The sequence below is a fragment of the Mytilus galloprovincialis genome, chromosome 1, assembly GCF_965363235.1.
Source record: "Mytilus galloprovincialis chromosome 1, xbMytGall1.hap1.1, whole genome shotgun sequence".
Classification (NCBI taxonomy): Eukaryota; Metazoa; Mollusca; class Bivalvia; order Mytilida; family Mytilidae; genus Mytilus; species Mytilus galloprovincialis.
This window is the reverse complement of record NC_134838.1, coordinates 85,058,956-85,083,040: the sequence shown is the minus strand read 5'-3', so window position 1 is coordinate 85,083,040 and position 24,085 is coordinate 85,058,956. Positions and strand designations below refer to the sequence as shown.

The following is a 24,085-nucleotide window of genomic DNA, read 5'->3' as shown; positions in this document are numbered from 1 at the left end:
ATTCTCCTGTAAAATCATGCTGATTTTCATTGTTAGAATCAAGTAGGCAGAAGGAGAAGTGTTGCCTTCAACTGCAAAATCATTAACAAAACTATCCTTTATCGCTGCAGATTTATGTACCTGTTCCGAGCCTGTTGTTCTGATGTTGTCGTTTGTCTTAAGGGTTCATAGCTATTACTCAGTGTGTCTATAGATAAGATATTCTGTTTCATGTTTGAATCAGTTTACACTAGTAATTTTGTGTTTTGTCTGCGCTAAAGCAATGTGTTGAAGGCCGTACAATGACCTGTTTATCCTCCAAATGAATTATCTCTTGCGATGAGGGACATTTCCTCAAACAAGTAATCATTTCACTGGTGTTAAAAAGAAAAGAAAAACTTTTTAACTCAAAAGGGGGATTCATCTTTTTTAAAACAGCTATTCTAAAAGAGGGATCAACTTATTTTATTATATATATATATATATATATATATATATATATATATATATATATATTAAAGTCAAGGAAAAATACAAAATTCTTGGACATGTGTTGATCATATAATACCAAGTTGGTGTAAAGTTCTGTGGGAAAAGGTTCTTCAAATAAAATAAATATATGCCTTTTTGTACTGAAAAAGTGTGATTTTACAAAAAATTGATTATCACTTGAAATGTACCCCTTATAAAAAGGATAGTTATATCACTCAGGTGTTGTTCCCAAATTTATTAAGACTTGGATGGAGAATTGTCTCATTGGCACTCATACCACATCTTATATATATACAGAGTGCCAAAAAATAGAACATTAAAATGACAGACACAGACAACCAACATATAATACAAAAAACTAAAATGGTCACACAATTAAGAGCTAAAACCCCAAAATCCTTGAGGTGAACACATATGTTCTGGAACGATAAGCAGTTCCTGCATCTTGCGAGACAGCCGCCATGTTACCACTTCAGCAGTTTTATAAATTAATAAAATGTCAAAGTACACGTGGTAAAGGTTGCAGTCTTGTAATTGACTGCTCCATAGGCTTACATGCAAAACAGCTGATCTTTGAAAATTAAAAATGCTAAAAAGAAAATTTTTATCATGTTCATATCATGTATGTTCTAATGTGAAAAAGTGGGTCATGCCACGAAGAATAAAAAGTAATCCTGACAACAAAACAATTTTTTTTCTACTTTCTGTTAGCTGGTTTTACTAGGCCGCACCACTTCCAGTAAACATGATATCCTTCCCCTTTCCTGGATTGATATCTCCAAAAAGATGCAAGATCTTTTTTTAATCTATACATATGTTTCAATTCAGCATAAACCTATAATCAAACAGAAAAAATTGAGTCCAGAAAAAAAATCAGAAAAAGATGGACTTTTTTGTTTCCCTCCATGTTTTGACTGGAAACTGGAGTTGTAATACAAGACTGGTACCTAAATTAAGTTTTAAACTACCTTGTTTTGATCAATAATGTCAAACCTATTATTTTATGTTTACTCGCTGGCCTTCAGTTTTCAAGCCTCACCTTAAAAATTTGACAACTAAATTATTTTTGTTAGATATTGACATTCAATTTAAAATACTAGATATTTCCAGAAGAAGAAGCAGTAAGGTCAGTTAGCCTTTAATTTAAACAATACACTGTGCTTTTTAAACTTCTGATGTAAACAAAGATTATGATCGATACTAAAGTAAGTGCACATGTCCTATACCAGATATACATTTTAAAATAAAAAAAATCTTGCTGTTATTTATATGAATTGGTAATCTGGAATCAACTGAATTCAACTGTACCAAGTAGGTTTTTATATAAAAAAATACTTTCATATAATTTATAATGTGCTTTGGTGTATAAAAACATAATACATAAGTGCGCCTACAAAAGGTCGCAAATTAGATGAAATTGTGCACTTCATTTATTATAGGAGGAACTCATTTCCCCCCTTAATCCCACCGCCCATATTGTAAACTTGGGAATAGAAGAGGGACGAAAGATACCAGAGAGACGGTCAAACTCATAGATTGAAAACAAACTAACAACGCCATGGCTAAAAATAAAATGACAAACCTAGTAAGATGATGGGGGTCGTTTCAAAGTTAATTCAATATCACATATTTTGTTAAATTTCCATAGTATGAATTGAGATTAATTTTCACGGTTTTTACATGTAGCACACACCGGAAAGGCTCTTGTGATGCGGCTTTTCGAAGCAACATCCTACTTTTTGTTGCAAACAAAATGTTATATCAAAATTTAATTCGTTGCATAGATTGATTAACTCCATCGTTTTACACCTTTATTTCATGTTGATCCTATCAGCACTAATGGTTAAACTCAGTATATTAAAAATAATTGCAATATGTCCAATATCATTGCACATAGGTTTTTAATGTATGCACTATACTTTTAGGTTTAGTTACAATATCTCAATTTTAGGCGTATTTTACTTTTTGACTCAAATGCTTTACACTTTTATACATGGTTGATTTTGTGTCATCATGGAGACATACAAAAAATGCCTTTCAATACTATGGTGAAGTGTGAACATATTTGTATTCGGAGCATTATATTTGAAATTATTGGTAATTGTGTTTTCTGAATGTGTTCAAAAATTAAAGTTATAAATAAAAGCAGGCATACGACGCTACTAGTATGGTAAGAACAAATAAAAACTTAAACGAATAAGCTTTTTTCTTGCTAATGTATGTCGATAATATAATTGTTTCTGATTCTGTGAAAAGTACTAGTATAAAAACAAGTGTGTCCGACACAAGGAGTTTAAAGGAAAAGACAAAAGTTATGTCATTTAGAAAAGATTGTTATGTGAAGATAGAAGGAAAATGTTATTTTGATGGTAATGTTTATGACATTTTCGATGTTGTTTTCTACTGAGGTTCATAGTTGATTTATATCAGCAATGTTTGTGGGAACTCTGAAACATTTAACTGAGCAAGGTAGAAAAGTGGTAAATGTATTTGCCTTGAAATCAAAAGCATCATTCTTATATATGAATGTTTCCAGAGTACTAGGATTTGTTTGACACATAAATAAGTAGTATTTTATGTTATGGTAGTTAGACATGTGCTTTCATAAAGCTTCAAATATTGCAAAAGTTCAGTTTATAATTTACACAAATATATTGGACATCAATCCCTGTACCACACATGCATTGTTGTATTGGCTTGGAAGATATCCTATGACATATATTAGGTTCTATACTTAACATTAATCAACAAATAACTACTTTCTCATATTCCTGGAAAGACAAGCTAAATATTGGCAACAGTAATTATATAAAAACGTATTACCCTAGATTAATTGACTAAATAAAGGAAATGTGTGATACGCATTTAATAAATCCAAACGTAAATTCTGTCATCCGTGGATTTTAATAAGTTATTAAGAAGGGTCTTTTTCGTTTTGCGAACATTTATAAATATCTATACTATTAAACGAGAAGACCTCATTTTTGGTGTCGCTTCTTTTCTTTCCACAATAAATTAATCAACACGCCTCTGTGTCCTATAGGTACAGTGCATAGTCGCATTTGTCATCCATTCATATGATTATTCAGATTGAGTTATTTTAGGAGAAAAACGAGAAAAAAGGCATCCGGGTATTGTCCCGTCATTGTACGAAATTTTAAGTCAGATTAGACTTCCGGTTTGCGTTTTTCTGTATACTTTGAACATACATATACTACGAATAAAATATATTTTCAGAATTTTATCTGCTATCATTTTCAAGTTTACTATCCACGGCAGTCACAGAGTTTATTAAATAGAGAGGGTCTGTATACTATATCAATGATCATCCTGGATCGATTAGTAAACTTAGAATTGAAAGTAAATACGCTTTATTTATATAGTAATGAATGTTCATAATATACAGATAAGCGCTAAAATTATTCATGTGAACTTTTGATACTTTTTCTGAAATTCTCCAGTCATTAAATCTTTTACAAAATTCATTGATTACAAAAAAAAGAAGATGTGGTATGATTGCCATGTTGAGACAACTTTCCACAAGAGATCAAAATGACACAGAAATAAACAATTATAGGTTACCGTACGGCCTTCAAAAAAGAGCAAATCCCATACCGCATACTCAGCTTCAAAAGGCCCCGAAATGACAATGTAAAACAATGCAAACGAGAAAACTAGCGGCCTTATTTATGTACAAAAAATGAACGAAAAACAAATATGTAACACATAAACAAACGACAACCACTGAATTACAGGCTCCTTACTTAAATAAATGTTCATAACATACTAAATGTATGTTCATATTGAAATAGATAGAAAACAAAAAATTGTGAACTTTGAAAATAAAGGTGGAGGGTAAAAAAAACATTTTCCTGTCCCCAATAACCTATGACTTATGATACTTTTGCTGAAATTCTCCAGTCATTCTGTATTTAACAAAATTCTTCCAACAACACTTTACATACTGATACTTTAAACTACGCTCTGAATGCCCGCGATTTCGCGGGTGTGTTCTAGTAATAAATAATATGCCTAAATTAAAATTGAAAAATGGGTGGACGAAACCAAAAAGTACTTATTAGAAAATACACCTCAAGTTTTAAAATTTGTAGTTAAGAATGATATACGAAGCTTTTTCGGTTGCTCATCAGTGACGCGAGAATGAAATATTTCAAATACAGCTGAGAAAAACTTTTTCTGGTGTGGATATTATTAGTTTCCGAAAAATTCAAAGTTTTCAAAAACGCTAAAACGAGGAATAACTTATCAGTATGCGGTTGTTATTTATTGGCAGCATATTTTTTCTATCAAACTGTGCGTCTCTCCTGTCTGACTTTTATGCTGTCAAGCTATAGATAATACTATAATTCTGAACCCGATAATTCTCAAGTTGATAATTTCATGAGATAATCAAGTTTCTTCACAAAGAAATAATGTTACTAAGTCCTATTGTAATTCATAGAAATACAGTTGTAGTACAGGACGCAAAACATGCCCTTGATCACGTTGATGACCCTTTGTCGAACTGATTTTAAATCTAATATTATAGAATATAATTGTGATATATTGAGTAAAGAAGATGATAATAAATTATATGAAATGAAACCTAAATTAGGTAAACCTTTTTAATCATTGTAGGAGCAGACACGGTCTGTGTTATTTCTAGATGCCGTATTGGTCGTATTTGATTAAAACATGAGTATCTTCTACAAAATAAAGATGGGCCACAAAATATACCTTGCAAATGCATACTATCTTAAAACAAACAAGTTTTAATTATTTGCATTGCCTTTGCTGATATTCATGGGAAGCATTTTAATGTAAATAATATATATGATTAATTTGGTATAAACTTTTGTATCACTTATAAATAATTTTGATTTTTATCACGTTATCTTAGTGTTAATTTCAATTGTAAATAAACAATTTTGCATTCGACTTAAGTTTAAGTATACGGAAGGATTTTGGTCTGATTTAAAAAAAAAAAAGACAATATTTAGGAATGTAAAAATATTTAAATAGCTCTGGCCGCGATATAGCCTGTTTTCGCTGTTGTGGCGTAAGGAAACACCAATCAATCAATCAATCAATATCTAACATCTTCTTCTCACATGAGTCGATGTTAATTAAGATGCTATCACAACAAAACGATCAAAGCAGCCAAATCACGTATTTTCACATTTCAAATTTATTGATGATGTTCTACCATTAAAAATCGAAACTCTTTGGATTTGGTCAATATATCCTATAGAACTAGAAACAAAAAAACATGACACAAAGCTTCATCTTCCTCACTTTAAGATAGATATCAAACAATTGGCTTAAGCAGTCATCTAAGTTCCATAACAAATAACAACTCTTCACAATAGACCAAATGATACATTTATTAACAACTACATTCACATTACGAAGCCTCTACTGCTTATCAATAAATAGTAAAACTTACGACCTAATTGATGTACAAATAATAAACGAAATACAAATGTGATACACAGCAACAAACAACAACCACTGCATTATAAGCTGGTGACTTAGGAAAGGCACATACAAAATGTGGCGATGTAAAACTCGATTGAAAGCTCCCCCTTTTAACCTGAGATAGTGATTGTTATTTCGGAGCCTTTTGTCGCTGACTATGCACTATGGGCTTTGCTCATTGTTGAAGGCAGTACGGCGACCTATAGTTGTTAAATTCTATGTTATGTTGGTCACTTGTGGAGAATTGTCTCATCGGAAATCATACCACATCTTCTTTTTTATATGGAATAGTACAACATAAGAACAAACAAAAGTATCAACTAATCAGATGGTATTCACCTATCACAACACCGAGTAGACGTGACATTGTACTTGTACGTACTTACAATAAAATGACACTAAGTAGAGATCAGTAAGTTCAGAGCCTATAACAAGTAAATAAAAATTCTCAAATATTAATCAGTACATATTCAAAATCCAATGGATTTAGCGTAAAGACGTGAAATATTTTCTGAAAATGGAAAAGAATTAAAAAATTCTCAGGATGACAAATATATTGTATGTTTATGGGTGCACTTCTGTCACAATAGACAGTCCAATTTCCCATAGGAACTCCATATACGACTAAAACTGCGCTAATTTTTAATATAAAGTTTCGTAAAAATATATCCTTCAATGGAACGTTGATCTGCACTACTGTTGTATTTAAGAGGAAACACGGAAATAACTGAGTGGCATATTTACAATATTAATATTCCTTGAACTTCTAAGAAATTAGTTTGTACTAAATACTAAACAATGAATGTTTGTAAACAAAACAAAATATCTTTGCATATATTATATCTCACCGAAAGAGATAAAATGTTGTATAAATATATTTACGACAGGAATTTAACATTTTCATTCTATTAATTTTTAGATTTGTAAAATGGTTAAAAAAAAAGTTGTCACGTACATTCGGATACATCGTGGATTGAGAATGTTCAATTCTTTACGCAATTTTACCTTAAATTTGTATAGTATTTCACTCTTTCATGGTACCATCAGTTGTATTATTTTTAATATAAAACGTCCGACTCTTTTTTTATAACGGAAATAGAAGTACACAAAATCATAAATCAATCGGTCTTTACTCGCTCTGAGATTTATTAGATAAAGATCACAGCTAGTGTTGATCCACATAACCGTAGCCATTTAGACCTAATCATAAATTCCCTGTATGATAATAGCACCTATCTTTAATATTTATAGTTCGAATGGCGTCGTTCAAATAATGCATGACATATTTGGCACTGGACATTATGTCTCTTGTTCGTGTGTCTTTAATGATGCCCGAAACCTAAAATCTATTAAAAAAACCTGATAACCAGCTTATGATTTGAGGAGCGTTTAAAAAAAAGGAACTGTGGAAAAAGGGAAGTAATTTCTGCTGAAAGCCCGCCGAGCAATATTCAGGTTAAATAATAGCATCATCGGAGTTTATTAGTACAAACTAATTTACATATTGAACGAGTAATTCAACCATTGATGTAACACCCATAGATAAAGTTCGCCAAAAGTTAGCCACTGCTCTCTATTGTTAGATAAAATAAAACCATGACCAAATTGACTTTCTTTGATGTTTTATGTGTGTTGTCCTCAATCACGTAACTCCAGTTAAATCTCTTATCTGTTGATCTCATTGACCAGTATATTATAATATATTTACTTAAATATCTTTTCGATTTAAGTCCCTTCTGTTGTTAATTTATGTCTATTTTTAGTGCACTGGACAGACAAATAAAATGGTCAAAAAATGGATGAAATCGATCAAAATTGCGCATTTACAAGGGAAATATTGAACTTAATTTAAAAATGTATTTTTTAGGCTTGTATCTTTATATTTTATATAAACTGTGCTCCTGTTAGTTCCTGAAAATGGGAACAGCACGTTGTTGAACTTCTAACATACACCTTTTCTTTGATATGCTCCATTTAGGTGTCGAACTGCGTCGAATGTGAAAATATATTAAGAAGGTACATTTTTTCCACAGTTTTCTACAGTTTTATTATAAAATGTCTTTTTTTAAATCTTTTTTTTTTTATTTTTCAGAATAAGTTAGTTACTAAATCATAGATGTATTTTATATATTTGATGGCTAATTACGAAAATTATAATGATTTTATTCATGATGTTTATAAAATATGTATTTATAATTAAAGAGTTTAGGGTTTTTGTGAAATAACAAAACATACAAGGTATGGAAAATAATTTTTGGAGCATACATATTTTCAATTCGTTCAATGTTTTCTAACAATTGTGTTTTCAATTAATTTGTTTATAAATAATAGTAAACATACATTGTTGATCATTGTTAAGATAAAGTTAAATTGATATAAAATTTAAACATGATGGAAACAGAAGTTCGACTTAAAAAAGAAAAATATTCACATTTGTTAGTTTCTTTTGGAGATTAATATGTTATATTGTTTTATCTAAACGAATATTATTTTTATAATCAATAAAATTGAGAATGGAAATGGGGAATGTGTCAAAGAGACAACAACCCAAACATAAAACAGACAACATCAGAAGGTCACCAACAGGTCTTCAATGCAGCGAAAAATTCCTGCACCCGGAGGCGTCCTTCAGCTTACCCCTAAACAAATATATACATATAATAGTTCAGTGATAATGAATATAATATATAATACTTAATCCCAAATTGTACACAAGAAACTAAAATTAAAAATAATACAAGACTAACAACGGCCAGAGGCTCCTGACTTAGGGCATGCCCAAAAATGCGGCGGGGTTAAACATGTTTAAGAGATCTCAACCCTCCCGCTATACCCTTTAGCCAATGTAGAAAAGTAAACGCATAACAATAGGCACATTTAAATTCAGTTCAAGAGAAGTCCGAGTCTGATGTGACTAAATAAAATGGCAAAATGACAATAATACATAAATAACAACAGACTACTAGCAGTTAACTGACATGCCAGCTCCAGACTTCAATCAAACTGATTGAAAGATTATGTCTTCATCATATGAATATCAGGCACAATCCTTCCGGCTAGGGGTTTATTATCATACCATCATAACATATATGAAAGGAACATAACCCGTGTCATGCCAACAACTGGTTTTTAAATAAATGTATTTAGTTCTGATGCAAAGACCCTATAAATGGATCAATATTAACGCCAAAATATTCAATCTTTGTTGACCTGAAATCAGTATCAAAAGCTATATCCCTTCTTAATAAGTCTATTTAAATGTTTTGTTAGCTTCTGAGGTGATTACTGACATTTTTGTGCTTGATAAAGAATATTTCCATAAAAAATTGAATGTGAAATACCTGAACGTATAAGAAGTCTGCATGTTGAGCTATAATCAAGTCAATATAAAATATATTTTTTGATTTTGTTTCTATCTTATTTATAGCATATTTAATTGCTTAGTAGCTTTATATTGTCAGTTTTCTATTGTCTTGATTGTCATTCTGTATCTCAATGATCAACTGGTTCATGTCATTATCAGATAAGTGTGAACGCCATTTCAACGCACATAGAACCTTTGAAGTCAGGGTTGAACTTCATCTATGGGTATTACATTTATGATTAAACTGTCCTATAAGTATTTCTATGTTCGCTCTAAGTGAGCATGAAACAATTGCAACTGGGCAATGAGCATTTCAGTCAAAGGAAATTACTCTGTTACAGATTGAATTTGCAATTATGATAATAATTAACGATCGGTATTGAACAAATTAATGATGATAATGACCATTTCATCAACTGTGTCCCCAATGAAATAATTACCGTTAACGTTATTGATGTCATTAAAGACATACATGTATACGCGTTAAAAGATGTGATACGTTTTGGTGTTTAACAGTAGACACGTTTTGAAAATAAACAATTATCGGACACGCCTTGGTGTTATGACGGACTTAAAAGTTATTGTGAAACTGCCTATTCCAGAGGTGGCGTAAATCAGATGTGGATACTTAAAAATTCCAAAGATCTTTTAGAGTACATACAATCTAACTCTTTTTCATCTTGTAATAGTATTAACACATTTGACTTTTTTACACTTTACACAAGTATTCCACATTCCAAACTAAAAGACAAATTGGAAGAGTCGGTATTGCTTTTTTTAATTAAATAAAATGGCCAACGAAGATACAAGTATCTTGTCTTAGGAAGGGATAAATCCTACTTTGTAAAGGATCATTCTGATTCAAACAAAAACTTCTCTGAAACTGACATTATCAAGATGCTTGATTTCTTGATTGACAACATATTTGTTACGTTCGGAGGACGTGTTTTTCAACAGACTATCGGCATTCCAATGGGAACGAATTGTGCCCCTCTTCTTGCCGACTTGTTTCTTTATTATTATGAGGCTGACTTCATACAGGAACTTTTTAGGAAGGAAAATAAGAAGTTAGCAATATCTAATAACTCTACTTTTCGCTATATAGATGATGTTCACTAAATAATTTAAAATTTGGTGACTATGTCGAACGCATCTATCCCATTGAACTAGAGATAAAGGATACAACAGATACAGTTTAGTCGGCCTCATATCTTGACTTACATCTATAAATTGACAATGAGGGTCGAAATAAAAACAAAACTTTAATACAAAAGAGATGATTTCAGCCTCCAATTGTGAACTTTCCATTTCTAAGTAGGAACATTCCAGCCGCACCTGCATACGGTGTATATGTCTCCCAATTGATACGATATTCCCGTGCTTGCATTTCCTATCATGATTTTCTTGATAGAGGGTTGTTGCTTACCAGGAAGCTGTTAAATCAAGAGTTCCAAATGGTGAAGTTGAAATCATCTCTTCGTAAATTTTACGGACGCCATCACGAGTTGGTTGACCGTTATGGAATAACCGTTTCACAAAATGATATCGGATATGTTCCTTACGTCGTAACTACAATCCCCTTCCGTTTCATAAATGTGACCTATCGAATTAGACTATTTACCAGATTTCTTACCTCATAAACAACACGACGGATGCCACATGTGGAACAGGATCTGCTTACCCTTCCGGAGCACCTGATATCACTCCTAGTTTTTGGTGGGGTTCGTGTTGTTTCTTCTTTAGTTTTCTATGTTGTGTACTATTGTTTGTCTGTTTGTCCTTTTCATTTTTAGCCATGGCGTTGTCAGTTTATTTTCGATTTAAGAAATTGACTGTCCCTCTGGTATCTTTCGTCCCTCTTTTACAGATTAAATTTGCAATTATGATAATAATTTACGATCGGTATTGAACAAATTAATGATGATCATTATAGATTATCGTTGATCATCTCAACGAGATTGATTTTCTCGCTTGAGCCGGGACGACGAAAGCGAGAAATGCAATCGAGTTGAGATGACAAATGATAATCTGTTTATCGCTATTTTACCTATGACGACGTTGGTCAATTTCATGTCAATTTCGTTAGCAACGCCACGTGCCTTCTTAGTTTCTAGCGATAATTTTCCATCTCAAGCGACTAGCATGATATGAAAAATTATCACAAAAAAAGATCAAAGGAAAAAAGCACAAAAACGCGATAATGACCATTTCATCAACTATGTCCCCAATGAAAGAATTGCCATTAACGTTATTGATGTCATTAAAGACATACATGTATACGCGTTAAAAGATGTGATACGTTCTGGTGTTTAACAGTAGACACGTTTTAACAATAAACAATTATCGGACACGCTTTGGTATTATGAAATCGGACACGTTTGGCCAGTATGGAATATTATGGACACGTTTAGGGAGAATATACATGTTTTGGGGATAATGACACGTTTGGGAGATGAACACGTTTGGAAATGTTACATATATACATGTAAAGTTATGAATAAGCGTCTTTAACGCTTGCTTTAATGCATAGTCTGTTGTTATTTATGTATTATTATTTTCTTTGGTTACATCTTCTGACATCAGACTCGGACTTCTCTTGAACTGAATTTTAATGTGCGTATTGTTATGCGTTTACTTTTCTACATTGGCTAGAGGTATAGGGGAGGGTTGAGATCTCACAAACATAATTAACCCCGCCGCATGTTTGCGCCTGTCTCAAGTCAGGAGCCTCTGGCCTTTGTTAGTCTTGTATTATTTTAATTTTAGTTTCTTGTGTACAATTTGGAAATTAGTATGGCGTTCATTATCACTGAACTAGTATATATTTGTTTAGGGGCCAGCTGAAGGACGCCTCCGGGTGCGGGAATTTATCGCTACATTGAAGACCTGTTGGTGACCTTCTGCTGTTGTTTTTTTCTATGGTCGGGTTGTTGTCTCTTTGGCACATACCCCATTTCCATTCTCAATTTTATATTGCAATTAACACGGCTACAAAAAATTGGAAACAACACGTTTAATAATTCAATGCGTCCGAGGCGCTTTTCTAGATTTGCCTTAATCAGGAACGCTCAAAACCAAACATTTGGAATCCGAGGATGTATAAGTACCGAAACCGTTGAAGAGCTATATGACAAAAATACCTTAAATAAATAGCCAAATTCATCTAAGGTCAACTTTGCCTGAGGGAGTTGAAACCTAAGTTTTTTTAATAATTTCAAAATTTATAATCGGACAATTTTATATTATACTGTATAAGAAGTACTACCACGGTTTATATAGGTTTTAACTGTTGTCCTTATTTTCGAAGACTAAATATATATTCGATCAAATATTGGAAAACGCAGCAAACATATTTTGTTATCCCAAAATCAAGAAATTAATATGTTTGTGCATACGAATATTCACATTTATTTTGGTATGAAATGAAATATTTCAACAAAAGTATTGATAACAATATGTAATTGATTATGTCGTTTATAAAATCTTTCCTGCAAATGGAACCAAATTACAAGAGAACTCAATCTTACAAAGATATCTTATGTCCATAGGGTGCACTTCTGTTAATATAGACAATGCAATTTCCCAAAGGAACTCCCGTTACCGCCAAAACAGTGTCAACTCTATTATGAAGTTTCATAGAAAATATATCCTGGAATGAAACGTTGGTAAGCACAACTGTTTTTTTCAAAGATCAAAACATTTGACTCTGCAGCATATTTTTAAACAATTGTATGCCTCGAACTTCTAAGAGATTAAACGTGTACTAAATCATTTAATACTTCTGCAACAACTTTGGATCTTCTTCATAATTGAAAATTGCCGCTATTCGTGTGTATTTATGCAATTAACATTTTTAAGTTATGACTCTATGATATGAAAGACAAAAGAGGCGTGGTGTGTCAAACAGCTGCATTAACAGGTGCAACCTTTAGATAGAAGATACAATGTCGATACATTGTAGATGTCTACGGACCTGTTTTATTGGTATGTCATATTTGTATTTTGAAGAAAACTAAGTAGTACAAAAATGTTATGCCTTGAGACAGAAAATATATATCTTGATATTTTGTTGATGTGTAAGAACATGCTGTATTGGTATATAATATTTGTATTTTGAAATGAAATACTGCATCAATAGAATACAACAGAAAAGTATCATAATTATTATATTTATCTAAAGATTTGCATTTAGGTTAAAAATTGTCTCGTACATTTATATTCACATGTTTGTTTTTTTTTTAACTCACAGCCAATAACTGAATTTCCGGAGAAGTGTACATACACGGTGAATCCGATTTTCAAGAAATGTAAGTATATTTTAACATATAAATGCATGTTTTGAACGTTTGTTTTCGCGCATGATGCAATTCATATAAGGATATCATATACCTGATATGGAATATAAACTCAGTTATCTATGTAATCATTCTGTAAACAAAGTCGTATATTGTAAGTGATGTTATAATTTTATCATTATGTATACGTTATACTATGCCCTTTAATGAATCTCTTTTACCGGTTTGCATGTAGGAAAAATGATTGATTAAAGGGGCGAGAACCCGACGAAGACTTTCCCTAGCGTATTCTACATTTACCAAATATGATTTCAAATACGAGCAGGTGTATCCAGCCAATTTTCAAAGGGGGTTCCCAATGCAGGCCGAACAGGGTGTTACAACCCTCGGACCTACCCCTCCCTAATCCGCCCAAGAGGTGGATATCATATACTTTATAAGATATCTCCTAAAGTTTATAAGATATCTTATTTATATTTATAAAGATATCTTATTTAAAAAAAAATAAGATATCTTTTGTACTTTATTAGTTATCTCATATAGTTAAAATGATAAATAAGACATTACGATATCATATAAAATATATAAGATATCTTATAAATTTTATGATATATCGTATAAAGTTTATGAAATATCTGATAACGTTTATGAGATATCTTATAAAGTTTATGAGATTCTTGAAGTTAGAATAAATAATAAAACGCATTGCTATATTGAGTGGTTTTTTTTTTCAAATCCATTAACAACTATAATTTTATGGTTTCTATTAAAAAAAATTTAACGCGAAATTGTAATTGAAAGTATATTTGGTCACAAAAGTGCAACTTCTACATATATGAGTTTTTTAAGAAAAGATATTATAAAACAATTAATGACATACGATACAGTTTTGATCCCGTATTTACATTTTGATAAATTTTTATATAGACTATTTTTTACCTGATTAAGTCAAATATGTAATAAAACAATCTACCGTCATGTGTTAATTTTTGAGTAAAATGAGGTCGAAATTTTAAATATTTGCTCAAAATTCGGATTTGTGGCCGTATTTTCTCTTTCGAAAGAAAGACATAACTTTTTTGTTTTAAAAGATAAACACAAATTGTTTTTTTTGTAAAATAATTAGTAATTTCTGGTTTTTTTTTGTATAAGTATCCTAAAAATTTATACATTTTTTATTCAGAAATAACTCAGATTTATCAAATGTTCATGAGTGTAGAATAAAACATCATTTTTATTGTATATTTATCAAATTTTAAAATTTGCACTATTTACGTTTTCGTGAAAATTGGCACACATAATCTTCTCGCGTAATCAAACCAAATGGCATTTTAGAAAAGAGGAGTCCATGAACTCGTTTTCAAGTTAAATGTTAAATCAGTTTGATTGAAAAGAATTCAGTCGAAAACAGAATCTTCTCCCGATAAGTCATAGTATGGCGTCGCGAAAATAACAATTTACGTTAGCAACGTCATTACCTCCCCTGTAACTGTATGCCCTTAAACTGTTTTATTAATATCTATTTTCAAGTATTTTCACTCAATTTAATTCAATTCAATTTGTTCCATTTTTTTTCTTAAGTGATTTCTTGAATTAATTATTCCTAAAGTTTTTATTTATGATAGTTTTATTGATAAATATGAGTTTATACGATTCGGAATATTCAATTTCAGATCAAATTGTTATTTATCTATAGGATAAAATATACTCAATTCAATTTAATTCAAATCATTTTTGTCATTTAAAATTTTGAAATAAACAATAAATTTGTGACAAATACAAAAATAAGTATACAATGTTACTGAAATTTACCCATACATGTATATACATGTAATAAAAATCGGCGTTTTCTATGAAAAAAAGATTGTTTCAAAGACAAATGTATGAAGTACAAAACACTACATTTAAAGTCATATCACAAATATTTCCGACTTTGTATGGTTTTAGAGGAGTTACGGCTCAATGACTTCAGTATCTTCCTATAGTAGTATAGATGACTAAAAAGATCATAAAACAATTCACTGTTTAAGCATTAACTGTTTTAATGCCCTTGCTCAATCCTTCTAACGTCGCGGTACCCAAATTGTACCGAGTATCCAAATTGCTTCTATTCAACATAAACAGCTGAGAAATTTCTAAAATGTTTCTTTGAGACTGAACAATTTGTATTTTGATTATTTGACATTATACCCGTCATACAAAATAGGTGAATATATTCAAATATACACTTGACGTTCACAGTTTATATCAACAGATGAAGCTTTCAATTGAAGAGAAAAAAATACGAAAACGCCGTCATGCGAAGTTCACAAAAAGTCATCTTTTAAAAATGAACAAAAAACAAACATATAATACAAGCATCCATTTAAGAAAATAGCATGTACTTATGTCAAATTGTTTTAAATATCTGAAAAAATAAAACAAAACAACATATTTGATTTTTAATGATGTGAATTTAAGCATGGATGCAATTTGGAAACTCCTCATTACAGAATAATTGATAGTTTGGAGGTCGATTCAGACCCATTTTTTCTATGACTCTATAGGGATTAAAAATCAAATTGGTGTACCTATTTAATAAAGAAGGATACGGCTACAAAATAAACACAGAATGGAAATGTGTGTCTTTGTCAAAAAAATTCGTAGGTGAAAAAACTGTCAAAATAGGTGCAATTTGGGTACCGTCACGTTATACTGCCAGGTGTATATGCGCTAAGCCATATATATATAATTTTATTTATAGTGCAACCTCATATACCATTTTTACATACATTGACACAAATTCAATCAGCCAGCCTTCAAAGGCTTACGAAGCACTGTCAATACATATATATGATTAGCGCTAATATTAATAGTAAACAACAGTCCTATATTGCTGTGATAGCGATATTTTCCTTTTTGCTTTATTTTGTTGCAATTTAATCTTTATTTAAAGCAGATTCAAATTGTTAGCTTACATGTTAACAATTTAATCATTTTAATCCTAGCAATGTCTATTTCTTGTTATCATTTATTATATGTGTTTAATTGTATTATTTGTTTATGGTACTTACGTGACAAATTTCATTAATACATGTAGTTTTGATGAAGTAAGATTACATAATTTGTATTATGAATTATTTATATCGTCTCTCAGCGAATGGTCAGTTGGATACCAGCGGTTAAGCTGTACTGACATCGTGCATGCATTGTAAAGTGACATTCATTGTATTTAGTATATAACCTTTATTGGAAATATCATTTGTTTTATATTTTTCGGAATATTTACCGTTGAACTTTGAAAGTGTTTTGCACTATTGTGAAGTTATATATAAACCATTATAAAGCTTAACTTAGATTTGTTGACTTCAGCCAGTGAGTTACCCACCCAATTCTTGATATATCAGGAACGACGAAAAACCCGTTTATTTTAGAGAAAATAAAAGAGTTCAGAGTTCAATTCCGATAATATTTTTCAAGTGTTTACTTGGATGAAAATTAAGAATGAAATTTAAACATTCACTGTAGACAGTTTTTATTTTTAATCTGTTTTGGTTTTCACATTCATGGACAAACCGTTGTGTATTTGACTTTAGTGTAGCTGATGACGCTTTTTCCAGAAATAACTATTGTCTTCACTAAAATTAGTATCCTATGTTTTTTCTAGATGTTACATATACATATTTATTCAAATTATTATGATTTTAGTATGTCCTTTATTTATTTTTTTTACAGGTTTTATCACTCATGAAGAAATATGCAAAGACTATCTGGACGTAAAGTGTCTTTCTGTACTATATTATGTTGTCTGTTTATTTCTTGCATATGTGTGAACCATTTCTATCCGACTATGAGAATAAGTGGGAACATTAAAAAAATCGTCTACGATAGTGTACCTGAAAAAGAAGTTGAAAAATATTTTACTGTTTCGACAATTTCGAAAAATACGCTTGTAAATATCAATGGACCAGACAGCCACAATACAGGAAAACACATTTCAATACTTTCTCCAAAAGATGTTCCACGATTGAAAAATCAAGAACTGCGGCAGATAAAAAGATCTGGTACTTCTTCGCCTATAGTTGTAAGAAAATACAAACTGATATTCTTCTGGAACGAAAAGACTGCTTCAGTTTATACAGGGACTAAAAAATAAAGATGTGCATGTTCCAGGTCGAAATGGACTAACTTATCTTAATCAGTTTGAAAATAATGAAATAACAGATATGATGTTTAATGATACCTGGACAAAAGCAGTATTTGTGAGAGAACCGAGAGAATGAGTTTTGTCTGCTTTCTTAGAGAAGGGATTAAACCCCGCGCGTATGAGGGACATTTGTCGAAGGCCCGCCGTAAAATCCCTTTCGGAATTCATAACGGTTATAAAACTTGTAAAGACGTTCATTGGAGTTCACAGGTAAAGTTACCAAGACATTTATACAAATATACATGGATTGGTAAAATGCCAGATATAAATACATTTACTGAAAATCTTTTAACAAAAATTGCAGCTTGGGGTGCTACTGTTAAGGACTATCTACATTCAAAAGAACAGTTTGAGAGAACAAGACCTCATGCTACACGCGCCAGTGAGAAACTGTTACAATATTAAAATGATACCAAGTCTCAAGAAATTATTTTTAAAATGTATGCTGATGATTATGATGTGTTTAAGTTTGATAAGAAATACTTCAATCAAACCAATTATTCGCTTCTGGTAATGCATTTTCTTTTTTTTTCTTCTATATTTTTATCATGAAAGTAGGAGAAAAAACACAATATTTTTAAGTCTGCCATACGATAAGGTAGTTCTGGAGCCGGTATCATAAAGAAATCTTAGTGCTTTAGATCATGTTATCTACTAAGAGTGTATCTTGAAGTAATCTTAGAATGATTAAGAACCCATGTTGCACTCGAAACCCACACATTACTCTTGATTTTTCTCCGAAAGTTCTCTTAGTGTTAATCTTATCGTCTGGTTATCGCGAAGGTTGATAATCAACTTATTAATAAGATCGTCTACACTAATTTAACTTGTATCTGCATTCGATGTTGGCCAGGGACACCCCTATCCCTGTCTTAGTTAAAACATATCTCTTGCAGTATTAAGAATAGAATATCAAAAAGGATGATCAGAGATCGAACAGATCCATTAAATTTCATAAACGATCGTTGGAATGTCCGTGATTACAGAAAATGTCCCGAATAACAGCACTTTGTTCTAATGAAATAGCTGTCATTATTGTTTCCGATTCATCTTTGTCGTCATTGGGTTTTCTTATAAAATAAGAAGATGTGGTATGATTACCAAAGTTCGAAAAAAGTGGATATTAGCAATTACATAGACGACCGTACTACAATGTACCTTCAATAATAAGGCATGAAAAAATATCAAACAATTCATTTGAGAAATCAACAGCTTTACAATGTTTAGTGTAATAAAGTCATTAACAGTCAGAAACAAACATGACTTTAGTCAATGGAAAAATAAGTCGAAAGATTATAGTACCGTGAAAGTGCAAATGGGTATGATTATAAAATTGAGTATGATTTTAATTTACTGATAATATAATCAATATGTTTACCAATACAATAATAAATAATTCAAAGATTAATCGCAGTTTTGAAATGGTAAGAATTATCGTATTATTCTGTCTGAACAAATTTTCTACAGTTATAGCAAAATCTTTGAAACCTAAACCTTGTATCTATTAAACTATTTTTTCAAAGCTTTAAAAAAAATAGTAGTCCATGACTAAAATTATAAACTATTAAGACTTAAATTACGTTCATTAAAATTCAAAACGTCACAACAGACAAGAGCATACCGAACGAGACGGAATATACTAGTAATGTATGTATAAACACTGCAAGTATTACCCGAAAACTGTTCTTTCAAAAGTTACTATTGATTTTGTATCTTTTTATATTTCATGATTGATCTGATCATTTCGATTCTGTAATAGTTATCCCATCAGTACGCGGTGTGTCAGTGTAAGATCAACCCTGGCAATTAAATCATATTTGTGCATACGGTACATTTATTTTGGTATAAAATAAGGACATTCAACAAAAGTATAGATAAAATATGTAATTGATTGACCTGTCAATGAAATCGTTTCGAAAAATGGAACCAAATTCAAAAGAACTAAGTCTAACAAAGATATTGTATGTCTATAGGGTGCACTTCTTCCAATATAGACAATTCAATTTCCAATAGTAACTCCCGTTACCGTTAAAACAGTGCTATTTTATTATAAAGTTTCGTAAAAAATATATCCTGGAATGAAACGTTGATTAGCACTACTGTTTTATTCAAAGATCAAAACACTGGACTCTGTAACATTTTTTTAAACAATTATATGCCTCGAACTTCTATTAGATTAAACTTGTACTAAATCATGTAATACCTCTGCAACCACTTTGGATCTTCATCATAATTCAAAATTGCCGCTATTTAGTTGTATTTATGCAATTAACATTTTAAGTTATGACTCTATGATATGAAATATAGAGATCATACCATGTAAGCACTACTATTTAAACAAAACAAAATATCTATGAATATGAAATATCTCCCCAAAAGAGGCGTGGTTTGTCAAACAGCTGTATTTACAGGTGCAATCTTCAGATTTGTATTATGGTTCAAAATTGTCTCGTACATTTATATGCACATGTTTTTTTGTTTATTTTTACTCTCACAGTCAAGAACAGTAATTCCTAAGGTGTACATGCACGGTGAATCAGATCTTCAAGAAATGTAATAAAATGGAAAATGGAAATGGAAAATGTGTCAAAGAGACAACAACCCGACCATAGAAGAACAGACAACAGCAGAAGGTCACCAACAGGTCTTCAATGCAACGATAAATAATACAAGACTAACAAAGGCCAGAGGCTCCTGACTTGGGACAGGTGCAAAAATGCAGCGGGGTTAAACATGTTTATGAGATCTCAACCCTCCCGCTATACCTCTAGCCAATATAGAAAAGTAAACGCATAATTATACGCATTAAAATTCAGTTGACGAGAAGTCCGAGTCTGATGTCAGAAGGTGTAACCAAAGAAAATAAACAAAATGACAATAATACATAAATAACAACAGACTACTAGCAGTTAACTGACATGCCAGCTCCAGACTTCAATTAAAATGATTGAAATATTATGTCTTCATCATATAAATATCAGGTACAATCCTTCCCGTTAGGGGTTTAGTATCATACCATCATAACATATATGAGAAGGAACGTAACCTGTGTCATGCCAATAACTGGTATTTAAATGAATGTGTTTAGTTCCGATGCAAAGACCCTATAAGTGAATCAATATTAACGCCAAAATATGCAATCTTTAATGATCTGACAACAGTATCGTAACTATATCCCTTCTTAACAAGTCTATTTAAAGGTTTTGTTAGCTTCTGAGGTGAATACTGACATTTTTGTGCTTTATAAAGAATATTTCCGTAAAAAATTGGATGTGAAATACCTGAACGTATAAGAAGTCTGCATGTTGAGCTATATTTACGAATGATGGTCTTATACCGATGATAAAATTAAGTAAATGTTTTAACTAGTTTGTGATATCGAAAACCCTGGTGTAACAATTTTTCAGTAACACATAAATTTCTCTCGTTAAAATCGAAAACATTGTTACATACACGAGCGAATCGTACAAGTTGAGATATATAAACACCATAAGAAGGTGACAAGGAAACGTCCCCATCTAAGGATAGATAATTAACGATAGGAAATGAAAAATCATCTCTTTTATCATAAATTTTAGTATTAAGCTTTCCGTTAATGATGTAGATATCAAGATCAAGGAAAGGGCAGTGGTCATTGTTAGTATTAGCTTTATTTAAAGTAAGTTTAACAGGATAAATTTCTTTAGTATACATACTGAAGTCGTCATTATTGAGAGCAAAAATATCATCCAAATATCTAAAAGTATTATTAAATTTGTCTATCAGATGTTGTTTCGATGGGTCTTTGCTGATTTTTGTCATAAATTGTAACTCATAGCAATACAAAACAGGTCCGCAATAAGTGGTGCATAGTTAGTCCCCATTTGAATTCCGATAACCTGACGATATACGGAATCTCCAAAGCGAACAAAAATGTAATCTAGTAAAAATTCAAGGGCATATATAGTATCAAAGCATGTCCAATTGACATAGTTTTTTTGTTTATAGCTACTAAAACATGACCTAAAAGAGTTTGAACATATATATTCACATTCTGACTTTTTAAATGCCCATTTAATTAGGTGTGTGAATTTTTTCTGAATGTGAATGTGAGGCAATGTGGTATAAAGGGTAGAGAAATCAAAACTTTGAACAGATTCAAAATCACCAATATAAGCATGCAATTTATCAAGTACTTCCAATGAGTTCTTGATACTTTAAAAGTAATTAATTCCACTATTTTCGAAGGCCTTATTTGAACAATTTATTATTAGGTTTTTGATTGTACCAAGTGAACTGGTAAGAAGAATAGACCATTTAGTAGTGGAACAATGGCTTGAAGACGAAATAAATCTATATTTGTAAGGTTTTTTATGTAGCTTCGGAAGCCAATACAAAGTTGGGACTTTCATTGTATTTGGTTTTGCTTGTAAAGCGGTAGCTAAAATTTATGTTTTTTACAGATGTCGTTTTCTGAAAATGGAGTGAGTTGAAATGTTGGTGAATTGGTGATTTCTTTTTGCAGAACCTCAATGTAAAATTTACGTCAAACAATAATAATATTATTAGAAGCTTTATCGGCCGGGACAAAAACAAATTCCTTGGCTAGTGCTTTTAGTTTATGTTTGATACGAGAAATAGGTTTATTGTGGTTATTGTTAGGAGTAAAATATTCTTTAATAGCTATCAAAGGTACCAGGATTATAATTTAGTACGCCAGACGCGCGTTTCGTCTACATAAGACTCATCAGTGACGCTCATATCAAAATATTTATAAAGCCAAACAAGTACAAAGTTGAAGAGCATTGAGGATCCAAAATTCAAAAAAGTTGTGCCAAATACGGCTAAGGTAATCTATGCCTGGGATGAGAAAATCCTTAGTTTTTCGAAAAATTCAAAGTTTTGTAAACAGGAAATTTATAAATATGACCACATTGTTGATATTCATGTCAGCACCGAAGAGTTGACTACTGGGCTGGTGATACCCTCGGGGACGAAACGTCCACCAGCAGGGGCATCGACCCAGTGGTGTAAATAGTTATCAAAGGTACCAGGATTATAATTTAGTACGCCGGACGCGCGTTTCGTCTACATAAGACTCATCAGTGACGCTCATATCAAATTATTTATAAAGCCAAACAAGTACAAAGTTGAAGAGCATTGAGGATCCAAAATTCAAAAAAGTTGTGTCAAATAAGGCTACGGTAATCTATGCCTGGGATGAGAAAATCCTTAGTTTTTCGAAAAATTCAAAGTTTTGTAAACAGGAAATTTATAAAAATGACCACATTGTTGATATTCATGTCAGCACCGAAGTGTTGACTACTGAGCTGGTGATACCCTCGGGGACGAAACGTCCACCAGCAGTGGCATCGACCCAGTGGTGTAAATAGTTATCAAAGGTACCAGGATTATAATTTAGTACGCCAGACGCGCGTTTCGTCTACATAAGACTCTTCAGTGACGCTCATATCAAAATATTTATACAGCCAAACCAGTACAAAGTTGAAGAGCATTGAGGATCCAAAATTCAAAAAAGTTGTGCCAAATACGGCTTAGGTAATCTATGCCTGGGATGAGAAAATCCTTAGTTTTTCGAAAAATTCAAAGTTTGGTAAACAGGAAATTTATAAAAATGACCACATTGTTGATATTCATGTCAGCACCGAAGAGTTGACTACTGGGCTGGTGATAACCTCGGGGACGAAACGTCCACCAGCAGTGGCATCGACCCAGTGGTGTAAATAGTTATCAAAGGTACCAGGATTATAATTTAGTTCTCCAGACGCGCGTTAAAATATCGAATACGTATATCAACTATGTTCATTACAGAATTAAAAAAAGAGTCCAAAGATTTTTTGTCAGCTTTTTCCCGCTATATCCCGTTCAAACAGTTAGTACGGCGTGAGTCGTGAATGATATTACGACACTCATTCCAATTTATAATTGACGGGGGACGATATTTAGGTCCTTAGGAATGATTTTAACTCTCGGTCTTGAACGATGTTAAGATCTCCTGTTATGAAATGGGAAATGGGTCCATAAATGTATTCGTAATTACTGCAATTACATGAAGTAGTTGTATTTTCACTGATATTAACATCTTTACACAATTGGCTATAATTAAATTTACGGGTAAATTTCTTGTAAATATAACAAATAAGAGGGTGCTCAGTATTATCAAAGTATCCAGGAATTTGTTCTTTAACAGAATGGTTGATAAAAATACCGGCAATATTTACAAAATCAAAATCTTTATTGACATACTTTATTTTAATAAAATGTTTTTTATGATTTTCAGGGCGATCAATT

The 24,085-nt window shown here is 31.6% G+C and overlaps 1 long non-coding RNA gene across 1 annotated transcript; it reads left to right on the top strand.

The window, feature by feature from the left end:
• The first annotated feature begins 2,519 nt into the window (after positions 1 to 2,519).
• LOC143042537 (uncharacterized) lies at positions 2,520 to 18,308 on the top strand. The gene is made up of 3 exons (XR_012968035.1): positions 2,520 to 2,641; positions 13,563 to 13,620; positions 17,323 to 18,308. It is a non-coding gene; the product is annotated as an uncharacterized LOC143042537 (long non-coding RNA).
• The last annotated feature ends 5,777 nt before the right edge of the window (positions 18,309 to 24,085 follow it).